General features: G+C 47.2%; 1 protein-coding gene across 4 annotated transcripts in view; it reads right to left on the bottom strand.

Annotated features, from left to right (window-relative positions):
• The window catches only part of TEKT3 (tektin 3), a 253,946-nt gene that overhangs the window by 106,043 nt on the left and 134,724 nt on the right, over positions 1-13,179 (bottom strand). The window contains exon 1 of one of the 4 annotated variants that reach the window (XM_014595770.3): positions 6,614-6,712. The exons of the other annotated variants lie outside the window; for them this stretch is intronic. The gene's annotated coding sequence lies outside the window, so the exon portion shown is untranslated. Of the gene's footprint in view, positions 1-6,613; positions 6,713-13,179 lie in introns of those variants that run through there. 4 annotated transcript variants of the gene reach the window in all.

Consider the following 13,179-nt stretch of genomic DNA (forward strand, 5'->3'; position numbering starts at 1 on the left):
GTTACTATAGGGCAGGCAAACAGGGGCATGGGTAGGAGCCAGGACACCTAGGCCACATCCAGATGAATGCAGCTGTGTAGTATGTGGTGCAGCAGACCCATCTGCTGCACCACATACCGCGTGTTCAGTTATTCACCGTGCTGCAAGGGAGCAGCACTAGGGGGGGAATTGGCCCCTGGATATCCAGGGGTCAAAAAAACCTATGGAGAAAAAAAGCGGAGTGGCACACACACAAGCAGTGCACGCCACTCGAAGTGGAGCCGGGCTGGCTGCAGCTGTGCTGCAGCTGCTGGCCAGGCTTCCTGTGGCTGAATCGCCATTGCTGCAGCCCCAGGAGGCCCCCAGGACCCTAGGTAAGACTTCTGGGGCCAGCCCAGTGCTGACCCCAGCCTCCCCTACCGCCCCTGGGGTAACTTGCCATGCGCCAGAGGGCACATGGCACAGGCGTTCCCTGGGGCAGAGCAAGGTGCACTGTCACTAGTTGTCTCTGGGGAACCAAATGTCCACACCATGTGTGGATGTGGCCCTAGGGTTTATCCTTGTTCTTGTGGGAGGGAGGCTAGGAGCAGTGCATCCTGAGTTGCTGGAGGACTGAAAATTGCTCATTTATTTGTGTGGAGTAGACTGAAGTTACCCTAACACGAGGTAAGTAGCACAGCCCCGAGTTAATCCTCGCCTGAAGTGGCATAACTTTGAGACAAGTAGAGGGCACTTAGCATGAGGTAACATGTGGATTCTTGCATTTGAAATGTCCTTGGTGAGGTTTAAGTGTAACATGTAACTTCACCTTTAGTTCCTTTTAAAGGAGATTAGTTGCAATGTCGAACCAACTGCAAGCATTAAATTACTGTGAAGGGGATTGTTACAGGCCAGAAACCAAAGGCTCCATTTTTTTTTTTTAAACAAGGGAAATCAAATCAAATTCCTCCTTTTAAGGTTTTCTTAAAACTTCTTTTAAAATGTCTGATGTGGCTGAGTTTCGTAAAAAACCTGCAAGATGATATGGCATGATTTGCCACTGACACTTTCCTACTTTTAAGCAAAAAGACAAAAATAAACACTGTTATTCAGATTTATTTCTGGCTGTACGTTAATTGGTACTGAAAACCTCAGACATTTGAGATTTTTTACCTTTTGGACATGAAAATGGATGTCTAATGAAACACCACATTTTTGCATCCAGGCATTGGCCAGAACAAAGTGATGGTGACTTTTCAAATGAAACATGTGGCACTGGTTTCCAGTCCCATTGCACAGCTCAGCTGCAGTCTTCCTTAGGAGCCAGAACATGGCATGAAGCTGTAGCATTCTTTGCAGGGAGTGTCAGTCACTGATTCCTAAGCTAAAAAAAAAATTGTTTCACTTGTTATTTTTTCCCCCTCTCTGGTAGCACTAATATGGGTAGATCATATGTAATACTTAGATTCTCAAGAAACCTGATTCAGTAATGCACATAAGTACGTGTTCATACCTATGCCCTGCACCCTTTCAGAACTACACACACACCTAATGGAAAACCCACACCCAGGCGCTTTGCTGATTGGGTCCTATGGACAGTTCTAGTCATCAGCAATCTCCGTGCCCATCATACAGTATCTGAGATTAGTGATAAACCTAAACCATAGCCCTCAATCTAGTCTTTCACAAATTCACATCAGGTTCAATATCCAAGCTTTCTGGGTTTGGCCTGATGTTGTAAAGTGCTGCCTGCCCATTGCTTCCTGGGTGTGAAGATCACTCTAACATATCCCAGAAAGTCCTCAACACCACGGGAGGGTCAAACCATTAGCCTGTAGAAAATCCTTTCAAACTACTGCAACCAGAATTGAATAGTGAATAAGAACCTCTGTGGGGGCCGCTGGGGCCACATGTTGCAATTCCATAGATGGGATATATTTTGCTACTTTATAGCATCATTCAAACAACATACAGAAGTCTGGCTATTTTATACCAATCTAAGGACTTTTTCCTTAAGGGCCAGGCATGTTCATAATTCTCCAATCCCAAGGGAGGCTGGAGGACTTTGATCACTAATATCTTTGGGCATCAGTCACTCCAGGGAGGCAAAGCAGTGTTATGATTGTTACTCACAGAGTCAATTTTAAGGCCAGAAATGACAATTATGATCTGCTAGTCTGACCCATTACATTAGCCAATGCATATCGTTCAATGCTTTCTGCATCATGATATAATAAAAACCTCAAGGGAGGAAACATTCTTTTGGACATGCTGAGAAACCTTCACACTGCCTGTGTTTTCAGTGACACCTTTTCCTGCACACTCTCCTCCATCTAGACAGTTGAGTTTGTGGAGACCCTATGTATTTATCCATTAGAGAATGACTCAGCCCTTTATAGCTGTTTTCATTACAGAGTAGCTCTCCAATGGAAATGATAGCTCTCATTATGCTTGTTGTACTTTATCATTAATCCATCCTAAGGAGGTTGGCTGGCAGCCCAGAACAGCTGGTGAGGTCACAGAGAGAGTTTATGTTCTAGGAGAGTATTTCAGCTCAGCCACCCTGCGTTTCCAGTGGCCACTGATAAAAGCATCAGCTATGAAGAAGAGAAACTGCTTCCATCTGTGAGAGATCAATGGCAATTTAATGCACCACGACAGCTAGAGCTTTTGCCAGGAAAAATCCCTACAGAATCCTTTAAAGTTTAGAAGGAAAATAGACAGGAGTGACCTGAAGAAGTTAGCATTAGAGCATGGATGAGGCTCCACAGCTCAATCCCACAGCCCCATCAAAATTACCTCAAGTTCGGGGCATAGAGCTGACCAATGAGAAAGGCTCAGCCTCCAAACTAGCAGTACCCCAAGATTCAGAGGCTTAGGTTTGCAAAGGGCCCATCTGTACGTAAAAAAGTATCCAGCCTTCACCGAGCCAGCCAGGACACAGATCTTCAGGCATTGCAGCCTCTGACTACATGCAACATAACTGACAGCAATCCTGTGCCCAGCCTGTTTTTCACTTTCTAACCCATCTGCACAGTGATGCAGAGAAGCCCCTGTGGAGCTAGGCCCTGCAACGGCCAGGAGCTCTGGAATCACATCTGTGCATAGGGAACTTAGATGGATGAATTCCCCTACACAGTCCTTGTCTTGCTGCAGCTTACTGGAGTAACATAGCTACCCTCTTCTTTTAATTAGTTTATTAAGCTGATGTATGCCATATACTAGGGAGGCCAACACATGTACTGGTGGCCTGGGCAGTCTGTGCATGTGGCCTGTGGCAGATTATGGAGGGAGCAGGGAGAACAATGGTAGATGGGACAGGGAGCAGAAAGCAGGGCAGCAAATGGAGTGGAAGGGGATTGGAGTCACACTTGTGGAAGATGCAGGGCTTAGGCTGTGGTACACCTGCCATAGAGTTTACCCTCCCCTCTCACTTCCACTGCCATACACAACAATGGGAGAAAAGGGGCACAGGTTCAGTGCTATCAGGTGCTCGGTGTCTGCCCCTATCCTTTCTTCAGGCACAGGTTGCCCAGAAGCTACTTTGATATGCAAAGTACCTCTTGGGATTGCATCAGGATCCTCTCAGTATTGTGGTATAGGTTGTAGCCAAGTTGGTCAAAGGACATAGGCAGAAAAGGTTCTTTGGGTAAATCTGATATCTTCTCATTTATTTTGTTATAATAATAGACATTCATTCAATTAATAAACACTCATTTTGGTGTGAGCTGAAAGAGCATGGAATAAGAAGAAAAATAAAACAAGAAAAAGAAAGGAAGAAAGCAAGTAAAGCTTAGCTGCCAGCCTACTTTATTGTGATGAAACAGAGCATCTAACACAAATGTAACGTACCATGATCCTTTTTCTTCTTTGCAGCAGAAAGTGTAGGATGCAGCAGCAGTCAGACACAGAACTTATTTATACACTCCTCAGCCTTCTGGCTGTTTTTAGCTGACGGATTATTCCTGTGGGTGGCTGGTATGCCATCTATCTCCTGAAGTTGCTAAAAACCAGCCTGGGGTGCCAACACAGAGGGTGGAATTCTTTTGACAGCGGCAGAAGCCGCAGCAGGGTGGCATGCCATTGACTCTGCTACAGGGTCAGCGTGTGCCGATGTCAGGTCTGGGTGACAAACCCCCTATGGAGTCAGAACCCTCTGGAACAGGAGAAGTGTGATTGCAAAGCAAAGATTTCTCCCTATAGCTTTTCAGTGTCATCACTGGTCACTAAATACCTGCTTGATGTTTGTGGGTTGCTGATGGATCTGATCCTCTAGCTGTTAGGTATGCGAATAATCCTTCCCCATCTGAATAGGACCACTGACACAGATGATCAGTCTCTTTCTCCTGCCTCTGGTCAGGCCATTCCCTACCCTCAGGTCTTGTCTGTATGGTCTAGGAAGGGTCCCTATGTATAAGGGAACCTAAATGGATTCCCAGAGACTCTCTTACAGAGATACCTGCAGGATCCCAACCAGATGCTAGAAAGCCAGGAAAGCACTAGGGAAAGCAGATTTACATCATGCTGCTGAAGAGTAACACGTCTTCCTTCACTATTAATAAGTGATGGAGAGGTTTGCTGACACATGTCTTCTCTCACCTGATCCTTTATACTCCAAACCCCGTTGGCACTCACAGGAAACAACACCAGCCCTTAATTTTTGATTCCTGGGGAGCATAAGATTTTGTATGCTCTTGGTCACATTCATGCCTCTAGGCGTGTGTAAATGAAATGGGGGCCCTAAATTGAAGTGGTGGGTTTTTAAAAACAGCGCTTCACTTTAGGGCCCTTTAAACCCCCATGTCATGCACACACCTGAACTTACCTGCCTCTCCGGTGGTAGGGAGAGGAGGGCAAGCTGCTGGCAGGTGGAGTGGTCCCTGGTCTACGGGGGGGGGGCACTGCAGCTGTGGAGGAAAGCACCGGGCTGCCGGGATGCTCAGGCAGGCAGGCAGGCTCCAGGGGGAAAAGCAACAAAAAAAAAAATTCAGGCTTGCTGCTTTTCTTGGGCGGAGCCTGCCTTCCTGGGCTGCTGCCAGGCTGCCTGCACAGGCTTCCTGCAGAGCCCCTGAGCTGCATGGAGCCTGGTGCTTTGCTCCATGGCAATAAGACAGCAAACTAAAATTCCTCAGAAGAGATCTGTCATAGCGGGGGTAGATTCTCCTCAGAGGAATTTTAGTTTGCTGTGCCCCAAGTCATTTAAGGCGCATTACACTGCCGAATTTGCTACAGCTGCTGGAATTACTGCACAATACACTGGCAACGCAGGCAAACACCAACACCATTAAAGCGTGCAAAAGCATTTAAACCCGCTTTAAAGTCTCATACATATATGCCCCGCGTTTTGTCTACACACAGCCTCTGATTTCAGTAGGCGCTGGCTGGAGATCTACCCCCCAATGATTGATCTCAGTTCCTTTGCTCAAGCGACAACCTCTCCCAGATTCCAGCCGTGAGGGTTGGGGGAGGGAGCAGAGCCTGGATTCAGAACAGAACAGCACGTGCATCCCCGCTCTACAACCTCCTCTGTTCAGGAGGCCAAAAAATGCTGAGCATCTGACAGACTGTTCCCCTCCGTGCTGCTGTGCCCGCTATAATAGGAACCCTGACATTAGGGCTGTAATCTGTTTCCCTGAAGAATGCCAGTACTAGCTATGGAGATGCAGCTTACTTTATTTGGTTGTACGGGACTGCACATGTTAGTGGTTTGACCTCGCAGTAACACCCTGTGGATATACTTCTTTTTACCAAATCGGTCTCGTCATCCCTAGCTCTGCTACTACAGCAGACTCTCCTTCCCCTCTCGCCAGCAGATCAGATGTTACAACTGTAGTAAACAGAAGGGAACCATGGGCAGGCAAGTCCTTTTTTAGCTCTGCCCTAAAGCAGCATTGTATGTGCTCCTCCGAACAAGGAAAGGCTTGCCTCCCAATCTTCAGTCGGACCTCCTCCTGCATTGCACACTGCTTCCTTAAAATGCTAGTATTCTCTCTACCTTGAGCTTTCCCTCCATGATACAGAGGTTACATCTGTTTTTGCTGTGTGTTGTCATACTGTGTTTTTCAGCTGTGCGAAGAAGTTAGGTTGCAGATTGTGCTAACAGACACGCTGGAGCTGGCTTGGAATTTTCCATCAGAATGATTTGCCAACTGAACATCCACTTTCTGCAAAACTGAAAGGTTCTGCAGGAAAAATCCCATGTGTTAGAGTCTGGATGTCCCACTGGACAGTCATTTGTAGCCCTGTGGGTTGCCTGCTGCTCAGCAGTCTGGCTGGTGGGTTACAAGGGAGCACAGTCCATCCTCAGGAAGACCAAGCACACTTTCCCAGACCTGGGCTCCCAGAGTTTCAAGGCTGCTGGCTCCTCAAAAGTCTGGGGGGAAAGAGTCCTATGTTCCTGGACTCTCTGAGCTGCTCATCTCCTGGATTCCCTGAGCTACTGGTGCCCCACTGGGTGGGCTGCTGGGATTCTGGGCAGCTCAGGAAGCCCTGGAAATTTTTCTGAAAAGGCAAGATGAAGTTTCCAAATCCTTCTGCCATGGACAAACTTGTTATTTGGTTTTGTTCCATTCCACAATTACTCCTCCCACCCCACCACAATTTCACAATTTCCCCGAGGGCAGAAATTTGAAAACTGACCATCTCTAATACTCACCCAGTTCTGCAGAATTCATCTTAGTCCACTAAAATGGAAAAGAAAACACCTTCTCCTAGGTCTACGCAGCTGATCTCCATCTCATATGTGCAAGGGGTAGAAGTGAATGAACAGGTGAAGGACGCTTTTGTACTCCCGCCTGATTCCTCCCTGCCCTGCTCCTTGTACCCTCATTCCCACATGTGCAAACTGGATGTAAAACACAGCATTTCACGTGTACTTTGAACAACACTCACTGATGTGGCAGGGATCCAAACTGAAATGCAGCAGGGAGGCAGGGATAACAGATAGGAGGGAGAAAGAAACACCAGGGAACTGGTCATTGTGGAAAGGTAGTGACAGAAGATGTTATAAAGGATAAGATTCACCTGCCACATTCACTCCCATGCCAGACTACACAGAAGTCCAGAGTCAATTTAATGCAGGTAGGTAAATACCAAAGTACCTGTAAAACAGCTGGCTTCCTTCCTGAAGACAAATGCATCAGGTTGAATGATTTTATGGAGCTGCCCCATTAGCAGTTACACTTTACAAGTAGTGTATATAGCATGCACTTGCAGTTTTCATGCACCCAGCACCTATAGCCCAGTCAGGGCTGAGCCCTGGGCATTTGAGGAAATTCAAGTTGTGTTGGTTTCCTCTGACCCCTTAATGACTTCATTTTTGCATCTGCAGAAAAGGAACTAAAATGCAAAGAATGTGATGGAGGCATGCAGAGGGCAGGATGGTGCTCCAGCCCCCCCAATTCCTGTTTCAGCTGAAGCACTGATTGTTTGAGCAGGAGGAGGAGGATGGAACGCAGAAGGTAGCGCTCACCATGGCAGAGACAAATCTGGAGCCAGCAGCAACCTCCCTACCCAATACAGGAATATAATGAGTCTGCACATAAAATCAAGTTGCATGAGACAAGTCATAGGAATGTAATTTATTGTACCATTAGTACAGGCCAAAGGTCAAACTGAGAACTGATGTCAGTCTGATGGCAAGATCTTTCCTTTGGCTGCCTATATGAGACTCACCCTTGGAACCACATGTTGTGAAAAGCTTCATCTGACATAGCATCCCATGATCTCTGTATGGATGTTCATCAGGTCTGTTTTTCTGAGTGGAGGGACAGTTGGATGAAAGAGGCAGTTCTTTCTATCTATTACAGACTGAGTATAGATTTACACTGGTTGTAGCCACATAAAAGTGAATAGGAATGATCTTGGGACACAGTGCTGCTCAATAGGGGCATCAGAATGTGGCACTCAGAAAGTGTGTGTGTGCATGTGCACATGTACTTATATATGTGTGTGAGTGTGTGCATGATTTATCGGGTAGGACATTCACTCTAGGACCAAGTCCCTCAAGGCAGTATTCTAGGTTCTGATCTATTTTATGTAAGGAAGAGTATTATTAGTGGAAACAGTTGCTGACTTTTTCAGAGAACCACACCCACACACTGCTTAGACACAACAGTTCACCCAGTCTTCAATACCAATACTTAGCCAAGCAGCAGTGGCAATGCGTAGGGGGTGCACTGGAGTGCACGTTCACCCCCTGAAAGTGCTGGTGCTCCCCTGACCGACCATGCTCCCTGCTTAGGCAATGGGCAGGGGGAGCAGGCGGGAGCGCCAGTGCCCCCCCGTGGGTGCCAGCTGGGGTGTGGGAGTGCCAGATGTAGTGCCGTGGCCATTTCTGGGAGTGCCACGGCTGCTTCCTAGTCGGTGAGTTTTACTGTGGGGGAACCCCGCCGGTTGGCAAGATTGGCCATGCAGCTGACTGGCCTCTGGCGGGCACATGCCCCCCTGACTAAGGTGGCACCAGTCACCCATGCCAAGCAGCATAGTACCAGAGATGATTAGGTCAGGCCAGAGTCTGACCAGCTTTAGAAAATGCTACAACTCTTTCCCTTTTGTGAAAGGACACCTACTTACCCCAAAGCCACCACTTACCTCAAAAAGAATTCTGACTGGATCAAGGGAAAAGTACCAGAGGCTGTATTAATTACGCTAAGCAGGGGTGGATCTGGGGACCCTTCCCCCCTTCCCCCTCTTCCCCCCCTCCCCCCACACACATTGATTCCTGCTCTACCCAAAATTTAAAACCAACTGCCTGGAAGTGTCAGCAGCATTTCTATTCATGCAGCAGTGAGGAAATCACTTGACTTCATGGCTCGTTATAATCTACTTGATTCCTTCTAAACTCTACATTTAGAGCAGAGGCAGGCAAAATACAGCCTGCAAGCCAGATCTGGCCCACCAGGCCATTCTATCCAGCCCACAGGGCCCATAAAATATTTAGAAAACTTATATTTATCTTCCCCTGGCTGCCTGTCAAAAATGACAGGAGCTAGGGGCAATAGGACCCAAGGGGAGCCAGTGGCAGAACTAAACAGCCGCAGCAGCGAGTCTAGCCCGAACTCGCTCCTTCTCCTTCAGCCCCCCACCCCCAACCCTGAGCCCCTGCCAGAAGCCTCTGCCTAGCAGCGGCTTCTGGCCTGGGACTGTTCCTGCCTCCCTGCACCGAGGGAAATACGGATAAGAAGGAGGGAAGGAAGGAGGCAGGGGAGGACTGTGGGTGATTGCCCTAGTCCTCAGGGCCAGCTGGGCTGGCTCCTGCAGTCCCAGCACTGCAGCTGGGAACCACGTGATGACTGAGTGCAGTGGGCAGGGGGCGAGCAGGGAAATGGCTGCAGCAGGTAGAGGGAAGGAGCAGCAAGCGGGTGCGCAGAGTGCAGTGACAGCTGGGTGGGAGCATGGGACCCACACTGGTGCACTGGGGCCAGTGCCAATGGGGCCCAGAGTGAGGCAGCAGGAGCATAGGGTCTGAGCTGCCAGGAACTCAATGGAGCCGGGCTGCGCTGCTCAAGCAGGGAGAGGAAGGAGCCAGCCCAGCTCCAAAGAGCCCCTGGTAGCCCAGGCCCCATGCTCCTGCTGCTCCACTCTGGGCCCTGCCAGTGCTCTGGCTTCACATGGTTCCCAGCTGCAGCGCTGGGACCGCAGGAGCAACTGGGACATGGTAACAGTGCAGCCAGGGTTGGCACAGAGAAGGGCAGCAGTGGCAGACAGGGACAAGTGGCAGCAAGCAGAAGCACGGGGCCTGTGCCAGTGCCCTGGGGCCAGGAGTCTCAGGAGCACAGGCCGCAGGCTTGCAACAGCGCTATGGGGACTCTGCCTGTGTTGGGGGAGAGCAGGCTGTGGGCAAACCCTCCCCCTCCATGCAAACCACAACTATCCCCAGCCACTCTTCCCCATGCACTCACAGCCCCCCACAAAACCCATACCCACCCACACACCTACACCCCCACACTATCCACCTGCTCACAAATCCCACACACCCTTCCCCACACCCCACATACCCACAAACCTATATCCCCCACACACACTCACAATATACAAGAATAACACTTCATTTTAAGTTATTGTACTATCACCTCTATGTACACTACACAAACACATGTAAATCAGGACAAAAAAAAATGTTAAATGAAATTATTGAATGTTGTAGTATGTTTGATTTTTAGAATATAATTTGTTATTTTTCTGGTTCAGAGATGGCAAAACCCCTTGCTGAAAGGAATACTTCTGGGGGGCAAGGGGAGGCACTTCTGGTGGCAAAGGTCAGGGGTTAGGGGGCAGGGCTTCCTGGTCACCATCTTGGTACCAGAGGTGGGCCACCTGTCAATGGGTGGGGCTACCCACATGGCCCTTGTTGGCTTGCCAAAACTTGGCAAGTGGCCCTCCACCTGAAATAACTGCCCACCCCTGATTTAGAGTGTTAATAACCTGCTCTCCTTTTTAATAGTCTTGATGTTCCCACTAATCAAGCTATCCTTTCTCGTGCAATTTTGCTGTCTGTTAGCGGCTCCTCTTAATAAAGCTCCTATTTCACAGCTTTGCACACACAGCTAACTCTAGCTAAAAATGTTAACTCAGATGTGGAAACATTAACTCAAGTGAACATCAACTCAGGTGCGGAGATAACTTTCAGTGAAGCACTGGATGCACTGTCAAGATGTTCAAGAAGGATAGATTTTTTTTATAAATCCGAAAGAGATGTACATTTTATCCTAATGACACCAGAACTAAAGAAACAATATTTTGATTATTTTTGCCTAGTTTGTTGCATTTTTATACATAATATATGATATAGTAAGTTAACAGCCATTCCAGTAAAGTTATATTTGTTTTTATTTCAATTTTAAACTGAATAGTATAGCCCTAGGCCCCTAGCATATTAGTTAAGATTCTAGTTTCTTTTTACCTGGAGAAAAATGTGTGTTGTGTTATATGTGTTTGCAAAATTCTAGATTCCCCCATGGCACGAGGTACTTTACTACTGCTATTGATTTGACATGGTAAAACTCTGGATAGATAGACAATTTACAGTACTAGATTACTGTCCCTCACTTACAGTTTAGTATAAAACACTTCACCTTGGATTACACTCTAGTTTCTACCTGATGAGAATCTGGCCCCATATATACATGAAGCATTGCCAGCAGCATAATGGGCCACAATGCAATTGTTTGTGATGCTCAGAGTTAGGACGCTGATTTGATGACAGGAGGAGAAATCTTTCACCACCAAAGTCTCTGCTGTCCCCACTCTGTGGATGCAAAGAGATTTTTAGTCTTTCTAATTACCAATCTATCACATTTCACCAGCACGGCATCATCTTTGATGTTCGCTGTCGCTGTGAGACTAACGCAGCATAGAGCTGCAGCAAGGCTGCTTCTTTAAGGACAGGACAGTCAGCACAGACTCACAAGTAATGTCCTGTGGTTACAACTGAAATGAAATCAAAACCTGAAGTATGTTGTTTTCAGTTGGTTGTTCCTGATCAGGCAGGGCTGCATCTCCCGGTTTAGTACCACATACATGCCCATGTGCTGTAGGGATGTCAAGATTTTCACGAGTGCCTGGTACCTTTGAGCACCTTCACATTTGGGTGCTTAGCTGGAGACGTGTGAAAACGCTGAGCTGTTGTTCAGCATCTCACAGTGTCTGGACCAGACGTGATGAATAACATCTTGTATTTGAAAGCTTGTCTGACTTTTTCCCAACTACATAGTTGCTCCAATGAAAGATATCACTCTAAAAATCCTTGAGACTCGCATAATTTCTTGACCATCCTATGACGGCCCAACATCACTTTTATACTACTGTGATTTTTTTAAAACAAGTTTTGTGAGTGTGCAGAAAAAGAACTGGAAGGCTCTCCCTTAAGAAAATTGTGCTGCCCTGCGTGCTGCACGGAGAGATGGAGATATCTCCCAAGACTTGTGGTGACTGGCTCAGATTAGGCCTCAGAAATAGGAAACAAGTGTACGATGGGCTAACATGCTGTCTGAGCGCTGCATTGGAAAGAAACGCACAACCCCATTGGCAGTGGACTCACAAAGAAGGCTTGTGTTTATGCAGAGGACTATAAATATTCTCTTTCAAAGAGAACTGGAAAAATGTCTAAAAGTCTATTTTTGCCTCCTCTGCTTCACCCACTCGAAACATTGACATCATACCAAGCTCCTACTGCGGCAGAGTCATTCCTGAGAGTGGAATGGCTCAACTGTGCTCTGGCACAGACTCTGGGAAGGGAAAGAAAGCAGCTTTGTAGCCTGCTACAGGCAGAGTGACCATCTCTCTGGCAGGAAGAACCCACATGTGAAAATGGCAATTTCAACACCTATCTTTTGTCCTGGTGAAAAATGCCAGGAAGACCTAGGCATAATTTATTGTAGTGTTTCCCACAATCCCCTAACATCTCTGTCTGATTCTTCACCAGCTTGGCCTGCTCTGAAAGACTTTCTAGGAAGCACCTGGACTTCCTAATTACAACTGAGCAACATTTCACCTTTGATTCCCAGTCTGTATTAAATCAGGCCTGTATTAACCTTTCCCTCCATTTCACGCTGCTCGGGGCCAGCTACAGCTTTGTCCTTAAGGAAAAAAAAACCTAATTCAGCTACAGACTAATTCAAAATCTCATGGTCTGCTGGGCTGGTGGAATTAGTGATTTTTGGCCTTCACTGGGCCCATCATTTTTATAGGAATTCCTCTGCTTTTTTACTCTTCTGGAGATCTCTCATCCTGTTTGGCTCTGTTGAGTATTTCTCTACTTCACCACATGCTGAACTCACCCCTTTGGTGACTCATAATTCTTGGAGCGTATACTGTATGCAGGGACGCACACCGGATACAACAGCACTCGCCTAGCTTTCTCTCTCCTCTTTTATCAATCAATGTGTAGCAGATTCTGAGAGATGAGCCCTGCTTAACCACAACTCATCTGGCTTCACTCCAGATTGCTTAAATGGTTTAGAGTTACACTGCCTGGTTTCAGCTAAGTGGAAGCCCAAGTTCCAGTCTCATCTCTCTTTCTGCACTGGACAGCTCTTATTTCACGTCAGACAGTAAGCGAGCTTCTTACCACTTTTCTGCCTTCTCTAGTGAACCCTGCTTTAAAGCTAAAACCAGGAATGTGACCACACATAGTTAGTTCAACTTCACCTCATTTATCTACATTGTGAATTGTGAAATTTTCCTCCCTTCACTGCACTTCAAGCTGACACCATAGGGCAT

The sequence above is a fragment of the Alligator mississippiensis genome, chromosome 8 (genome assembly GCF_030867095.1).
Source record: "Alligator mississippiensis isolate rAllMis1 chromosome 8, rAllMis1, whole genome shotgun sequence".
Classification (NCBI taxonomy): Eukaryota; Metazoa; Chordata; order Crocodylia; family Alligatoridae; genus Alligator; species Alligator mississippiensis.